The 14,455-nt window shown below is 35.4% G+C and overlaps 2 pseudogenes; both read left to right on the forward strand.

The window, feature by feature from the left end:
• Positions 1–5,605: 5,605 nt before the first annotated feature.
• LOC137708963 (protein ANTAGONIST OF LIKE HETEROCHROMATIN PROTEIN 1-like) lies at positions 5,606–7,335 on the forward strand (annotated as a pseudogene).
• Positions 7,336–7,550: 215 nt separating this feature from the next.
• LOC137708768 (uncharacterized) lies at positions 7,551–8,797 on the forward strand (annotated as a pseudogene).
• The last annotated feature ends 5,658 nt before the right edge of the window (positions 8,798–14,455 follow it).

The raw sequence follows: 14,455 nt of genomic DNA on the forward strand, positions 1-14,455 counted from the left end.
AAATAAATTAGATTGAAATTCAAACTGAAATTTTTCATGATCATGATTTGGTGTGAGAGACAAGGTTTAGTGGAGCAAACTTAATTAATTAGAAACTAGAAAAAGCATTTTATAAGAGCTAATTAGTACTGTGGAATTACGCTCCCTCAAAATGCACACCACATTGCCGCCCTTTTTCTGTTTCACATTCTTTAAAATTTCTATGAAATTAAGCCACCTTGCACTTGCATTGGGGCATCACATCACCAAAGACTTTTTTTTAACTCCATTATTTTGTTTTAGGTTAAAAGAGGCAGCCAAAGGCCGAAAATTTTAGATTGTGGGGGTAAGGCTAAAGGATGCATTTTGTAATCTTAGGGTGTGTTTGTTTGGCTTCGTTAATTTTCATTGGATTAGACTCAATTATATGTTAATGTAGGCATGTGTTTGTTATAGGCAGGAGTAAGTTTAATGGGACTGACAATATTGTGTAGTAGTGGACATCTCAATCAACACAGCTTGTCATACAATTCATTAATCTATACTAACAATAAGAAGCTTTCACCCCTCCCTCTTAGTGTAAATAATATCGTTTATCAAAGAAACAATAAGAAGTTTTCATAATTTTCCATCTTCTTGTAATAAATTTTACGATTGATATTTGGGATTTGCTATTGGCTACAAGGATGTCCGATCAGTTTGATAAACAAGATTTAGAATTTGTTGTTTCAACTTTCAAGTGATCACGCCTCCGAAGATGGGTTCGAGGAACAGGTGTCTTAGAAAAACAAATTAATCAAAATTTTAAAAACTTGAGATCCAATCAAGTAGCGATTAAGAGGAATTTAAAATTTAATAATATCTTGATCAGCAAGAAGTTGAGATGTTGAAGTTCTGTCTGCTATATGCTTGAGAATTTTTCGGTATGACTCTTGTACCGTCACGTAGGTTACCAATAAACTACAATACCAGATACATGAATATGAACCACGCCGACTATTCATATTATAACATGTGTATATTGTTGGAAAATATTAATATTTTATGGTTATTTGATTATTTGGGTTTGCTTGTTAGTTTAGGCCTAGCCCATGGGAATTAGGGGTTTGAGGTTTTGCTCTCTATAAATATAGCTTATAGTTTAGTATGAATAACAAGTTAGTCACAATGTAGCCTCTTGGAGTTTATGTAGCCGTCTCAGCGATTTTGTACTGTTCGATATCAATAATATTTCTGGTTTTGTAATTTGTTTGTTCATTCATCGTGGTATGCGCACTCTGATATTCAACTTGGTATCAGTGCATGTTAGATCCGGGATTTGATCGGCTTGTTTGATATTCATTTGTCTGTCGCATATGTTATCTGTTAGTTAGGGTTCTATTAGTTTATCTGTGTCCGTCGTTGTTTGTGTTTAGATTGTTTAGTTTGTTAGTGTTTGAACTACTTTTGAGCTAAATTACTCTATGTATTTGTAATGAATTCAACAAGTAATTTAAATGAATTCATAGATTGAATATCATAGATGAACTTTAGAGAGAGAATGAGTACATTGCTCCTCGAATCTACGTTGGATTCAATCCATCAAAGTCAGCATACATGGTAGGATTTATAGCTATTGCATACCCACACACACTTGCAGTGTGACTATGATCACGTGCACATCACATGTTTTCATTTAACTCCTAACAAACTAGACACGTGGCAAGTTATACACCGTAGAGATGTTATAATCTTGTATGTTCATTACATTATTCGAAATTCAACTAATCTAATACTTAGACCATTTGAACTCTATTTCCTTCTTTCATTCTTCAGCTACAATGCATCTGATCTAGCTTCCATGCTTATCCACCAACACTCCCTTCTAAGCTGGTAGCTGGTTTAACTTCAATCTTCCCTCTGAGTGTGTAGAATCTATCTTTTGGCAGGACCTTGGTGAAAATATATGCAAGCTAATCTTCAGATTTGCAATAGATTAGCTTGATAATGTTTTACTGCAATGCTTCTTGAATGTAATGATATCTTCTTCCAATATGCTTTGTTATTTGATGGAACACAAGATTTCTTGTCATAGCAATGGCAGATGTATTGTCACAGTAGAGATGAGTAGCTTCAGTTTGTTCTTCACCAAAATCTTAAAGTACAAACCTCAACCACACAGCTTGAGTGGTTGCTTCAGTTGCACTCATGTACTCATCTTCAACTGTTGACAGAGCAACAATATGTTGTTTAACTGAGGCCCAAGAGAAAACCCTACTTCCAAAAGAAAAAACATATCCAGATATGCTCAGTTTCATCCTCATTCCAATCACTATTACAATAGCCTATGAGAATTGATTCTTTGCCTTTCTCATACTCAATCCCATAGTCTAATGTGCCTTGTATATATATGAGAACCTTCTTTGCTGCTCCCAAATGCTTATTTGATGGTCCATGCATGAATCTGTCAAGTAAGTTAGCTGCAAACATAATGTCTAGTCTTGTTACAGTTAAGTACAACAGACTCCCAACCAATTGCCTATATACATTCTCATCAGTTTTCTCACATTCATCCTCTTTCTTAAGCTTGTCACTCACCACCAATTGAGTGCTAACAAGTTTGCACTCCTTCAATCCAAATTTCTACAACAAACTAACTGCATATTTCCTTTGATTAATGACAATCCCCGATTCAGATTGTAGTATTCCCAGGCCAAGAAAGTGATATAACAGTCCCAAATCTATCATTTCATATATGTTCATCATGTCAAACTTGAACTCTTTTAACAACTCAGTGTTGCTACCTGTGTAGATAGAGACAATAATGCTTTCACTTTCTCCCCTTGACTTAATATACAAGGTTGCCTCATTTAAACTTCTGGTGAATCCACAGTTGTGCAAATAAGTATCAATTTCTTCATATCATGCCATTTGGGGCTTGTTTTAACTCATACAAGGCCTTCTTCAGTTTATAGACTTTGTCTTTTGCACCCTGCACTACAAATCCCTGAAGTTGATCAATGTAAACTTCCTCTTGCAACACTCCATTAAGGAAAGCTAATTTCACATCAAGTTGAAATAGCTTCTATTTCTTTTGAGCTGCTAAGGCAATAAGGGCCCGTTTGTTTGATAGGATTAAGGAGGACTAGACTGGACTGGACTATAGTCCCTTGTTTGGTCTGCTGCAGGATTTGGTTTAATGAGCTTAGGTGGGACTTGCTCAGATTAAACACCTCCTTACGAGGTCTTAACGAGGATTCCCTCATCTGCATCGTCGTCTTCCTCACCCTCATCTCTGCGTCTTCCTCACCCTCATCTCTGCGTCTTCCTCACCCTCATCTCTACGTCTTCCCTCATCTGCATCTGCTCGCCCTCATCTACTCCGAGTTATCTGGTAAACTTCGAATCTTCGATTTATTTCGTCATTTGTTTTGCAGATCGTGATATTACTGAGCTTTATTTGATTTTGTTGTTTTGGGTTTGAGAAATTTTGAATCCTAGACCTCTGCACTTGAACAAATTAGGGTTTTGATTTTTAGGTCAAATTGATATTAGAATTTGGGGTTTTCATATTTCAACTTTTCTTTCAAATCTGAACTTAGAAACCATGCATGGCCATAAAATCGACAAGTTTCTTTTGCAGAAGGGATATATACTTCCATCTCTGTTATGTTAGCATAAATTTGTGTTCCCTTATGAACAATTCAATTTAAGAAGTCTCATTACTCTTTTTAATCAGATGATACTGGTAAGTTTTAACAAGATTTCTTTTCTATGTTGTAGAATTTAAAAAAATATCTTATGGTTAAACGGAGGAAAGAACTGTAATTCTGACTAAAAATGTTCTTTTTGATTGAAAACATAGAAGACTTCTTTATAAACAAAGACCAATGATTACTTAATCGGGTATGAAAGATGTCTATGCGCATTCAACTTTTGATAAAAGAACAAGTATGAAATCAAGATATAGTTGCCAGCTTAGTAATCAATCAATGATTTAATAAAAGGAGCTTTTATGGGAAAGTTAGAACAGATGTTTATTTTTTATTTTTTTGTTTTGTTGCAAGTTTATGAAATAGTTTTGTTGATAGAGAATTTAAATATAGGAGTTTGTTAAACGAGCTTTTTATGGAAACTTAAAACAGAAAACTTTGTTGCAAGTATATGTAATATAGGATTAATGTATACTAGTAGAGAAATGAAATTTAAGAATTGTTTGCTTACAATGCTTGGAAATTTAAAACAGAAAACTTGAAGAATTGTTTGCTTATCACGCAGCCTATTCTTCTCTTTTGCCTATAAAGGGTTCTTAGATTGTCTGTCAAGCTTTTAACTCTTGCTTATAAAACTTCAAGAGGTGGTTTTTCAAGGCCCTAAATACAACCTTTTACTATTTCTTATAGGGGATGTATAATGTCTTCATCCAATAACGTGACTGTTCATTGTCCATAAAGATTTGCCATATTTCTTCTCTGTATACTAATACTTGCTGATTGGCATATAGGAATGTGGCTTTACACCTTCAGTTATCAGTTATGGATGTCTGATCAATCTTTACATTAAGGTATGGCTCCTTTTTTTTTATGTCCTTTTTTCCCTATTTGCATAAAAGTAACAATCAATTGGAGATAGGCAGGAAGCAATTCCATATGTCCTGTCAATGCCCAACCATGATATTACAATGTGAATGTTTTGTACTGTGTGGGGTTAATGCTGAACTGCAATATTCTATGGTTGTTGGTTGCAGAGAAGAGGAGCATAAACTGAAGTGGGCAGTGCTCAGAACCTAAGGGAAAACAAGTAACAAACGACTCAAAACCCTCGAGTCTAGAAGAAGGTATATTTCCTAAAACCATAGATCAATTTTGGACAGAATGTAGTCCTTGGATGTGTGAAAGTCTGCGTTGCATCTCTGTGAATATGACAGAATGTAGTCCTTGGATATTAATAAGTATTAATGGCTTTGGTATTAATTAATGAACAAATAAAGTTGATATTGGTGTGTCCTCTATAATGTCATTAGCTTAATTATGTGTGTAATAATTAGATTTAAGAAAAAAAAAAAAAAAACAAAAACAAAACCATGATATCAAACCTCCACAAACCACAAACATGATTTCAACCAAATTTCTTCTTCCATTCTGCCAACACCAACTTCAGCCCATCTTTGCTTGTCACCGAGCAAGCTGCATTGTAGTCCGCCATTGGAATATTAGCATACTTGTGTGCCAATTGCACCGCAAGCTCATCCTTCTGATCCCATCGCTTCCTTGTGGATTGGGAGCTTCTTGCTCTGGAGCCTTCTATGGGGCAGATTGAGATGTGCATGCCCCATGGAGCCTTATTTCCATGGAGCCTTCTGTGGGGCAGATTGCTCTGGAGCCTTATTTCCATCACCCTTAATAACAGTAAATATTACATACATAAGGGTACTTGAGATTGATTAGAGCATCTGAACTTCACTAAAATTCACTGTCAATCTGCAACCTTGGTAGAAGTAGCCTGCTTAGCTTGCTGTGTTCTTAATATACTCAAATTTTATTTTGGTTTGTCGAAGGAAGGTAATCGAATGTTGTATGGATCCATTTTGTTGTTTATAGAACTTATATACTGATAGGAATTCAATCTTTGGAAATGTTTATCAGTGATGTCGTTCTCGACAGTTCTAGGAGTTAGCCTCACCATGGTATGTAGCTACTTTGATGTTGGATGTAAACACAATAATGACACTTTTCTGTCTTTCCAATGAAATATTATAGCTGAATGGCTCTCTATTTTAACACATTTTTTCGGGGCTTCTTGAATTGGCTTTATAAGTATACCTAGAAACTTTGTACTTGTTTCAGTTTTCTTTTGATATTTGCGGTAATGTTGTTTTATCAGTTGATATAGCATAGCTAGATTATATTATTTGGTTTGTTCTTTGTGCCAGATGGAAAGTGTGCAGTACCATAATGTCCTTAATTGTTTTTTCCTTTTTTTTTTTTTTGTTTGGATAGATATGGATCGAAGGAAGCTTTTATTGATCTTATTGTTAGAGATGTCTCATTTAGAGACGATTTGCATTTGTACGATTCTTGTGTTGCTGATGCTAAGGGCAAAATAGAGACATGTTGAACGACGCACCTTGACTAACCGTTCACTTGGTAGACGAGAGATTAGTTTGTGTTATCTGAATGGTATAATAGGGAATACTATGTTGAATGTGTCAACGAATTGAGAATGGATAGAAGGACTTTTGGCATATTATGTGACTTACTTCGTCAAGATGGGAGGGTAAAAACGGATGGTTTGGTCTCTGTAGAGGAATAGGTGTGTTTGACTTTACAAATACTAGCACATCATACTAAGAATCGTAGTGTTGGTGGTAGATTTTATAGGTCGGGAGAGACTATAAGTAGGTATTTCAATATTGTATTGCAAGGAATTTTGCGATTACAAGGTATCCTACTAAAAGTCCCTCAACCTGTGCCTATTGATTCTACAGATCCTAGGTGGCGATGTTTTAAGGTATGTTGATAATTATTTTCATTTTCCCTAAGCTTTAACTCTTCATTCCCTTGTATAAATTAACAAAAGCTTATTTTTTTGTTTAGAATTGCTTGGGAGCATTAGATGGAACACACATTGATGTGCATGTACCTGAAATTGACAAACCAAGATACCGAACTAGAAAGGGTCGAGTCGCAACTAATGTATTAGGTGTGTGTTCAGGAGATATGCAGTTCATATATGTGTTTCCGGGGTGGGAGGGTTCCGCATCAGACTCTAGAGTGCTACATGATGCAATTACTAGGCCTAATGGTTTTAAGGTACCAGCGGGTAAGACTATTAGTTAGTCTCAACTTTGTAAGTTAGGTCTAGTTTTGTTTGTGAACTACAAAATACTAATATAAGGTCTTTTTTTTTTATTAGGTTATTATTACCTTGTAGATGGTGGTTATACAAATGGTGAAGGATTCCTTGCACCCTATAGAGGAATACCTTATCATTTATCTGAATGGGAGGGACGAACACCTTCTAATAAGGAAGAATATTTTTAACATGAAGCATTCTAAGGCAAGGAATGTAATTGAACGTTGTTTTGGCTTGCTAAAAGGAAGGTGGGGGATACTAAGGAGTCCATCTTTCTATCCGATAAGGACACAAGGTCGAATAATTACCGCTTGTTGCCTACTACACAATCTTATTAGGCAAGAGATGTCTGTAGATCCAATAGAGAATGTGCCAATAATAGAAGATGGACAAAATACAGAAGAAGGTGAATATGTTGGTAGTGTTGAAACATCTGACCAGTGGACTGCAAAGAGGAATGCCATGGCTCAGGAAATGTATAATGAGTGGAGAGCAATTAGGAACCAGCAACCGAACTAGCTATATGTGTTATTGATAAGATTTTATTTTAGTTTTCCTTTTTATCATGCATATGTTGGATATTATTAAAATGATTACATTGCTCATCAGTGAATGTCGTTTGATTTATTGATTGGATGGTATGCAAATTAATTGGATATTATGCAAATTGATTGGATATTATGCAAATTGATTCTTTGTATTGTATTTTAGTACATTCAAATATTTTTTGTTTAGGTATGGATAACCACATTAATTTGAATGCTTCTCAAGAGCCAAAAGGAAGAAGGCGTAAATGGGAAGCATTTGAGGAAGAAGTATTACTATCCGTTCTTGAGGATTTTGTTGCTCAGAAGCAACGATGTGACACAGGTGCTTTCAAACAAGGTACTTTGATTGAAATAGCGAAAGCTGTCAATGTTTTATGTCCTAATTCAAATATAAAGGCAACTCCACATATTGAGTCAAAGTTGAAGAAATGGAAAAAAAACATATAGTTTGGTCCTTGACATGATAAACACAAGTGGATTTGCATGGAATGATGTCAAAAAGTGCGTTGAAGTTGACAGTGATGACGCATGGCAAACTTATGTGCAGGTTCATATCCTATTTTATTTATACATTAGTTATATTCTTGCTGCTATATTTGTTATGCATGCTAAATTTTAGTTTTGCTATGTTGATATAATCTTAGAAAAATAAAGAAGCTGATGGATGGAGAAGCAAACCTTTTCCACTGTACGATAGATTTGCATATATATTTGGAAAAGATCGGGCTACGGGTAATGTAGCCGAAACCCCTGCTGAAATGATGGAGGAACAAAGTCATGTTCAGGTTGGTGCAAGTGATATTGGAGGTGAAAATGTTGTATCTTCAATGAACCAACAAAGCCAACAAAGCACCCCATCTGAAAATAGCCAAAGAAAGAGGAAAAGAGCTATGGGAAATTCAAGTGATGGAACCGAGGCAATTATTAGTGGACTGAAAGAATTTTATGTTGGAAGTGGGAAGAGGATGCAAATGGTAACTGAAGCTTTAGTTCAAGGTACTGCAAATCATACTGACATAGCTAACGAACTTGAAGCAATGGGTCTTTCTCCTATGGATCAAATTGATGCATTGACTCTTATTTTGGAAAAACCACAAAATGTGGGAGTGTTCAGGGCAATCAATTCGGGACTCAAGAAAGTGTTCGTCCAAAGGCTTTTAAGCGACAAAGCAAGCGGATGAGTATATTATGTGGTGCCCTTAGACATGGATGTATTTTATTAATCGTACAATCTTAGGTTATGGCTTCTAACTTAGCTTTGCACTATGAGGTATTTTGGCTAATGTTAACTATGATTTTGTAAAGTATGGAGATCTACTTTGGAATGCTATACTATAGTTAACTGGCATTTTGTAAAATATCCTGGATGAAAATTTAGTGAATGATGTATTTGTCGGACTAAGAAATCCTTGGATCAAGTTATGTTGATATAAGTATTTGATGGCTAATGACGTTTAATGTGTGATAAGAAGACAAATTAAATCAACTTAAGGGCAAGTTGTGGATTGATTACAATAACAATTCAGGAGATTAAACTCAGGGCAATGTGCCCAAATATTTGTAGTAATTTGTAAGATTGTTACTCCCATTTCAATTTCAATGTTGCTACACCTATGCCAACCCCAATTCCAATTCCAAACCCTCCAATTTTTAGGGCGTTGGACACATGTATTGGAGCTATTAAAATAGAACAATAATGTAATCCTAGTCTAAGCAAACACAAATATGGTGAATAATCCTGTTTTCATTATCTTGCTTCTTAGTCCGACACTGCACCAAACGCTTCACTAAGTTAGTCCAGCTTAGTCTAGTCTAAGCCGGTCCAACTTAGTCCCTGCAGCTAGTCCAGTCCGAGACGGTCCGGTGCAACAAACGCACCCTAAAAGTACTAATGGTATCCAATCTTGCAACAGGAGCAAAAGTTTCACTGAAATCAACACCAAGCTTCTGTGTATAACCCTTGGCAACAAGTCTTGCCTTGTGTTTCTGAATTGTCCCATCCATAATCGATTTGGTATTCTATATCCACTTCACTCTAATAATAGGTTTGCATGATGGTCTATCAACCAATTTCCAGGTCTTGTTTTTCTCTATCATCTTGATTTCAGCATCCATTGCTTTCCTCCAAGCTACATCAGTGACTGCATCAGTGAAGCATGCTGGTTCAATCATGCTAACATTGCATCTAGCATATATTTCACTTAGTAACTTTTCTTTAACTGGTGTGGTTTTAGCAGAACTGGATTCACCACTCTCAGTTTGAGAATCAGTGACTCTTTGAGTTACACAATCACTCCTTTCTAGTTGAATATCATCTCTCAATGGTAATGAATCAATCTCAGGTAAATTCAGATTAACAGGAAATGATAGTTTCTCACCATTTTTTGCATTCCAACTCCAAGTACCCTTATCATCAAATACAACACTTCTAGACATAAATATCTTTTTGGTAATCAAGTTGTAGATCATGTATCTCTTCTCCATCTTTCCATATCCAACAAAGATACCTTTCATAGAGGATTCATCAAGTTTCTGCCTTAATTGTCCAGGTATGTGGCCAAAACAGATACATCCAAACACCTTTAAATGTTGAATACCTGGCTTCTTGCCACTGAAAGCTTCAAATGGAGTTGTGTTCCACAACCTTTGTTGGACATCTGTTGAGTAAATTGTTGTGTTAACATATTCTCCCCAAAACTCATAGGGTAAATGCTTGTCATGAAGCATACTCTTAAGCCATTTCAACAATGGTTATGTTCTTCCTCTCAGCAATACCATTTTGTTGTGGAGAATAAGCCATAATAAACTGTCTCTCAAGCCCTAAGTCTTCACAAAATTGAATACACTCATGAGAATTGTATTCTCCACCTCTGTCACTTCTTAACTTTAGAATTTTGTTGCCACTCTGCAATTCAACCATGGCTTTGAATTTCTTGAACACTTTGAACACTTCTGATTTGTGATTTAGGATATAAACCCAGCACATTCTGGTGGCATCATCAATGAATGTCAAGAAATATATGTTCCCTCCAAATGTTGTAACTTGCATTGGCCCACACACATCTGAGTGAACCAGTTCCAGAGGCTTGCTTGCTCTCTAAAACAACTCTCATCTTTGTGCTGTTTTCTAGCAATACACTCTTCACAGTCACCAGTTGATTTCTTGAGTTTGGGTAGACCTAACACCGTTTCTTTATCAAACAATAATTACAAGCTATTAAAATTCAAATGCCTCAACCTTTTGTGCCACTCCCAAACATCACCCTCAATACTAGCTTTTAGTGCAGAACCATTCATATCCTCCATAAGTAGTGGAAAGCACCTATTACCAGTCATATGTATTATAACAACATGACTCTTCAAGCGTCTATTGTCAAAGATTGCAACCTGGTCATCTCCAAATAATAAGAAATAACCATGCTACATCATTTGCCCCACACATAGGAGATTTCATCCATTCTTGGCACTAGCATTACTTCTTTATTATGTCTGGTACCTTTCTTGGTTTCAATCACTAAGGTTCCTTTTGCACTAGCTTGAACAATATGTCCATTACCCATTTTGATTCTTGTTGAAACACTTATGTCCAGATTAATCAACATAGACTCATGTGAAGTCATGTGATTGCTGCATCCACTGTCAATATACCAAACATGCTCACTTTTGACTATTGCAGCAGAATTACAAGCAAAGAACATAGAGGTTTCCTCCTCCATTTGTTGTGCCACTTGAACCTGTTAAACTAGTTTACTTCTACAATCTCTGGCAAAGTGATTAAATATGCCACAATTGTGACACTTTGTCTTTCCCTTAAACATGCATTCACCATAGTGTGCATTCCCACAGATTTTACGTGCCTTTCTTGTGTTCTCCTTGTCAAACCAAGGTTTGGTAGCATATTGAGGCCTATCATTAGCCTTAAAATCACCCATCTCATCTCTAAATTTGAAAGGCTTCTTCCCCTTGTACCCAGTGGTCTGTGATCCACTTTTGTTTTGAATACTAAGATTGTTAGACACCTTATCATTCACTTCCTCATCTTTAGTATGCCTTTTCAACCTTTACTCAAATCATTTCAAAGTTCCAACAACCTCATTTGGATCAACAACCTCATTTGGATCAATCTCGTCCAATTTCTTAGTTCCCTCAACGACAGACACAATGTTATTATATGCAAGAGTCAAACTAATTAACATTTTCTCAACTAGTCTCTTGTTTAGCAAAGTTTCATCAAACATCTTCATCTTATTCACAGGAGCATATAATCTAGCTAGATAATCAGAGAGAGATTTATTATTTCTCATCCTAGCATATTCAAAATCACCACGAATACCTTGTAATTTCGCAATCATAACTTAAGCATCACTCTTGAATTCTTGCTTAAGAACACCCTTTGCAGTCTCTTGATTTACGATTCTGGAAAAGATCTCATCACTCACAACTCCTTGTATCAATCCCAACACTTTTGCATCTCTGGAGATGAGATCCTAATCAGTAAGAATTTGCTTCTCATCTGTCTCCTTCCCTTCCTTCGATAATGTGAAGCCATCTTCAACAAAGCTCCACAGATTGTGAGACTTGAATATAGGCCTGGCAAACGGGTCGTGTCTGTCGTGTTCGTGTCGTTTTAGTGTAACATCTGTTATCTTAACGGATTATGTCGTGTCACACCTATTATCTTAACGGGTCTTTAACAGGTCGGGTCACTTTACCCAACGGGTAAAGTGACCCGACCAGTTATGACCCGTTAAGAAAAAAAAAAAAAAAAATCTTAAATTTGCACATACCACACATTGCCACATAAATATTACTTCAAAACATTAAAATACATTTGTTGTTTAAGTACTACATCTACATTCGAAAATAAGAGCCTAAAAAAATACACATGCTCTTGGTGCAGGTTAAATCTAGCTACCTAATCCCCCATGCTGAATTGTAATCATTTAACTACTTTGATTCATGCATATGTGCTGCAATAAGAGAAATTCATGTAATATTTGTTCAATTCAATATAAATTCACCACAAAAAATCTGAGGCATCATTGTATTAATCGTTATAATAATGACTACAAGAGTTATGCACATGTATAATATTAAAACAACAAACCTACACCCCCATACTAAACAGTGTTTGTTAGTTTTTTTTTATTTTTTTTATTTTTTTTGGAAGCTCATCAGAAAAACCGAGCTGGGAAGCAAGTCAGCCATGGCGATGGAGGTGAGTTCATAGTATGGCGATGGAGGTGAGTTCATAGTACGACGATGATTCCCATGTCGTTTTTTTATACGAAGAAGAAATGGGTTGGTGTTAAATTGTTAATTTTAATTAAGTTAAATGGATTAATGGAAGCTGCTACAGCATATCCCCTAACATACAATAAATCTGAGGACAATCATGCTTGAAAGAGGGTGAGGAGGAAGGTCGCGAAGTTCACAGAGTGAGACCGAGAGGCTACAGCCGCCACACACAATCACAATCAGGCACTACAAAATACAAAATACAGATCGAACCTTGAATGGAGATGCAGAGCTGAAGTTCACAGAGAGGGCCACTACACGAAAGAGGATGAGGAGGAAGGTTGCGACTTGCGAAGGCGAGGGAGATGCAGATCTGAGCGGGAGAGATTCGAGAAGTCTGTCTGAGAAGAGAAGATGATCCAAAATCCAATCCAATGGTCACCAATTTTTTAAATTTAATTTAATATATAAATTCACTAACACTTTTCATATACCATAAGATTTTGTGATATCTACTAGTGTAAATATTTTAAATTGAAAATCAAGTTCATTCATTGTATTCATATAGGGTCAAGAAGTGTAGCTATAAAAAATCATCAAAATCAAAGTTAAAATAACCGTTAAATAGTGATTTTCATTTATAATCGTCGAAATGTTTTGTCTCGTTACTTGATCTCTGAATGTTTGTTTTTTGCGATTTTTGGCGTATACTATCTTGAAGCATATAGAAACAAGTTTGACGGTTTGGATCGTTGAAATTAGTTTCGTAAGATGCATATCCCATCAAACAAAACAATATATTCACCAACACTTAGAGTTTATTTATACTTTCATTAAATATAACATAAGATTTTGTGGTATCCACTAGTGTAAATATTTTAAATTGAAGATCGAGTTTATTCATTGTATTCATATAGGGTCAAGGAGTGTAGCTGTAAAAAATCATCAAAATCGGAGTTAAAATAACCGTTAAATCGTGATTTTTCGTTTATAACCGTCAATAAGTTTTATCCTGTTACTTAATCTCTGAATGTTTGTTTTTTGTGATTTTTGGCGTATGTGATCTCGAAGCATATAGAAACAAGTTTGAAGGTTTGGATCGTTGAAATTAGTTTCGTAGGGTGCATATCCTATCAAAACAATAGATTCACTAACACTTAGAGTTTATTTATACTTTCATTATGTAAAACATAAGATTTTGTGGTATCTACTAGTGTAAATATTTTAAATTGAAGATCAAATTCATTCATTGTATTCGTATAGGGTCAAAGAGTGTAACTGTGAAAAAATCATCAAAATCAGAGTTAAAATAACCGTTAAATCATCATTTTCATTTATAACTATCGAAAAGTTTTGTCCCCTTACTTGATCTCTGAATCTTTTTTTTTTGCAATTTTTTGCTGATGCGATGTCGAAGCATATACCAACAAGTTTGACGGTTGGATCATTAAAATTAGTTTTGTATAATTCGTATCCCATCTAGTTCAATGGTATATAACTATATATATATATATATATATATATATTTATTAAGTAGATTTAAATCTATTTATTTTGTACGTATAATTGACCGGTACATGGAGTAATACATCACGTGTCATTATAAAAATAGTGAGATATGTGTGATAAAAAGTTAATAACTTAAAAAATAAAATTTATCACCACTTCTATTAAAACACATGGTGTACTATTTGTGTTCCCGTTACAATGAAAATTTTCTCAAGAAAAAAAAGGGGAGAGAGAGGTAAATGACATACACGTGTCAGAAACACAGCTGTCGGATCTTATCCTAACAAGTGCACACTTGAGAGACCACGGTGGAAAAACCCGCCCTACTAGTAGCAAGCAAAATACCA

This window comes from Pyrus communis, chromosome 11 (genome assembly GCF_963583255.1).
Source record: "Pyrus communis chromosome 11, drPyrComm1.1, whole genome shotgun sequence".
NCBI lineage: Eukaryota > Viridiplantae > Streptophyta > Magnoliopsida > Rosales > Rosaceae > Pyrus > Pyrus communis.